Below are 3,430 nucleotides of genomic sequence, written 5' to 3'. Positions count from 1 at the left end.
CCCCCCCCCAAATCAAACCTTTTGTTTTACTGTATTAAATTTTATAAAATCATACACACATACATACATACATAGTGTGGGTTGCCCCCCCCCCCCCCCCCAGTAGTGGGTTTCCTCCATATAACCAGGGAACTCGCCCCCTAAAGTATTCAAGCTCCCCCTTTTTTCCTTCTTAGTTTGGGATGGCCTTTTTAGGAGTTGGTCCATTTGCTCTTTTCCCGATAGTTCTCCCTCGCAAAACATTTTCTGGATCCGCCCCTACAACACATTTATGACAGTCATTGTCACCATTATGTTTTAGACTTCAGTAACTAGGGCGTTTCGTAGCTCGATGCGCGGTCGTTCTGGGATCGATCCCCGTTGGTGGGCCCATTGGGCTATTTCTCGTTCCAGCCAGTGCACCATGACGGGTATATCAAAGGCCGTGGTATGTACTACCCTGTCTGTGGGATGGTGCATATAAAATATCCCTTGCTGCTAATCGAAAAGAGTAACCCATGAAGTGGCGACAGCGGGTTTTCCTCTCTCAATACCTGCGTGGTCCCTAACTATATGTCTGACGCCATATAACCGTAAATACAATGTGTTGAGTGCATCGTTAAATAAAACATTTCTTTCTTTTTGTGTTCAGTAAAATTTTGTATTGATGGATTTGATATCGGAAAGGCCCCCCACCCCACCCCCCCCCCCCCCCCCCCCCCCGCCCCCAAACCTACGTTCAGACGGCCGTTTCTCGATATAAAAAAACAAAAATGTTTTATTTAACGACGCACTCAAAACATTTTATTTACGGTTATATGGCGTCAGACATATGGTTAAGGGCCACACAGATTTTGGGCTACTCTTTCCGATTAGCAGCAAGGGATCTTTTATTTGCGCTTCCCACAGGCAGGATAGCACAAACCATGGCCTTTGTTGAACCAGTTATGGATCACTGGTCGGTGCAAGTGGTTTACACCTACCCAATGAGTCTTGCGGAGCACTCACTCAGGGTTTGGAGTCGATATCTGGATTAAAAATCCCATGCCTCGACTGGGATCCGAACCCAGTACCTACCAGCCTGTAGACCGATGGCCTAACCACGACGTCATCGAGGCCGGTCCTTTCTCGATAAAGTTTGTAAACTGTTTTGATAGAAATCCCAAATGGTCATTCGGTTTAATACATGTAGATGCGGGATTTAGCTCAGTCGGTTAAGTGCTCGCCCGAGGTGCTTGCGTCGCAGGATCGAACCCACTCGGTGGATCCATTCAACTGATTGGGTTTTTTTTTCTCGTTCCAACCAGTGGACCACAACTGGTCAAATGCCGTGGTATGTGTTTGGGTTTTTTGTCTGTCGGAAAGTCTATATAAAAGATCCTTTACTACTAATGTAGCGGGTTTTCTCTGTGAGGAGTACGTATCAGAATTACCGTAAGTCTGACACCGAATAGTCGATGATCAATTAATCAATGTGCTCTAGTGGTGTCGTTAAACAAATCAAACAAACTTTAATACATATAGTGTAAATTCAATAGTAGCAAGCGATAGCCGCAAACGACTGGCCAAGCGAAAAAAACCACCCCGTCCATTAGACTGCTTTAGGCGCCTCACGATAAACCAAATGGCCACGTCTGGAACCAGTCAAATAGTTCGTGAACATTAGCGAAACGTTAGCTTTTTTTAAATAAGGGCTGGTTCAAGAGGGCGCTCGTTCGCTAGACTTGTTTTTTGCGTCTTAAATGTTGAATAAAACCAGTTTAATACGCTAACAAACATCCATGTAATATACTTTAATTTATTTCGTAAAATGTACATCATATCCACTTCAAACTGTACATATAAGTAGTTTAGCACATTATGTAGTCCTTTAAGAGACCAACCAAAAACAAACTATCATCAATAACACATACAGTCACCGTGTGCAGAATCGAATACGCTCACACATCAACTCAGTCGTTGTAGAATTTTTGTATCATTTACCTTTTCGATTTTATTTAAAACCCGCATTCTTGCATATTATTCATAATTGTAACAGTATTTACTATACCAAAGCAAAATACAAACAGCTACATGTTTAATATACTCATGTGTTATTCAAATCAGTGATTTCTGTGTTTGTAAATTTGTAATATAATAAGTATTTTCTAATTGCACTAATGGAGGAACGACGTAAGACAACACATGGTACTTTAGACCAAATTTATTTAACTATTTGAGTAGTTATTGCCTGTATTATATACCATACAGAGATGGTAACATGGCTAACTTCTCGATACTGTGGACGAGGCTTTGGTTGTAGTCAATAATTGTTTTTACTATGTATGTGTTCCCTTATTTTGTTACTTCAGCATACTATGTAATATAACACGAACCAGTGGAATTGCATCCCACGTTTTAGTGTTAAAATTGATAATAAAATATTGTGAAGTGTGCGTGAGAGAGAGAGAGAGCGAGTGTGTGTGTGTGTGTGTGTGTGTGTGTGTGTGTCTGTCTGTATATATGTGTCTGTCTATGTGTGCGTCTGTCTGTGTGTCTGTGTTTGTATGTATGTATATGTGTGTGTCTGTCTCTGTGTGTGTTTCTGTGTATGTTTGTCTGTCTGCGTGTGTGTGTCTGTATGTGTGTCTGTCTCTGTGTGTGTATGTTTGTGTGTATGTAGGCCTATGTGTGTCGGTCTATGTGTGTGTGTGTGTCTGTCTATGTGTGTGTGTGTGTGAGTGTCTGTGTGTGTATGTGTGTGTGTGTCTGTCTGTGTATGCGTGTGTGTGCGCGTGCGCGCGCGCGCGTGTGTGAATGTCTGTGCGTGACGTAGATAGTGTGTACAACAACAATTCTCATTGAACTGTAAGAATAAGCATTTAGTATATCTAATCGAAATTGTTAAGTAAATTAAGGTATACATTTATTCTCATGAATGCAGCTTTTGAATTCTTTAGATTTCTTTTACTTCTTTTTGTTCGCTTTGGTTGGTCTCTTACGTCACAGAACATATAAATATATGACATAGCATAGCACGAGAACTACGTTTGAAATGTGTATATCAAATATGTTAACAACTCATTAGCTATGAAAATAAATATTTCATGTGTTGATACATATTGTGTGGTTTTGTTATACTGCTGTACACATATATTTGGTATTTATGTGATGAATAAAACGTATTTACAGGTTTACCCTCAATGTCATACTATACACCTTAAAGGGACATTCCTGAGGTTGCTGCAACTTTTAAGATGTTATCGACTAACAGATATTTTTTTAACGATTGTAATCACATACCAATTATATGTTTCTGCATAAAATACTAGTGGCTGTATAATAAATGTGTTTCCGATCGTTCTAATATATTTACTAGGTTAAATTTCATTTTATTTTCTAAAATATAATTTTTTCGTACGTACGAAATTATTTGAAGACAGAATCCAGTTTGGGCTTCTTACAAATATTA

The sequence above is a fragment of the Gigantopelta aegis genome, chromosome 1 (genome assembly GCF_016097555.1).
Source record: "Gigantopelta aegis isolate Gae_Host chromosome 1, Gae_host_genome, whole genome shotgun sequence".
Classification (NCBI taxonomy): Eukaryota; Metazoa; Mollusca; class Gastropoda; order Neomphalida; family Peltospiridae; genus Gigantopelta; species Gigantopelta aegis.
This window is presented reverse-complemented; position numbering follows the sequence as displayed.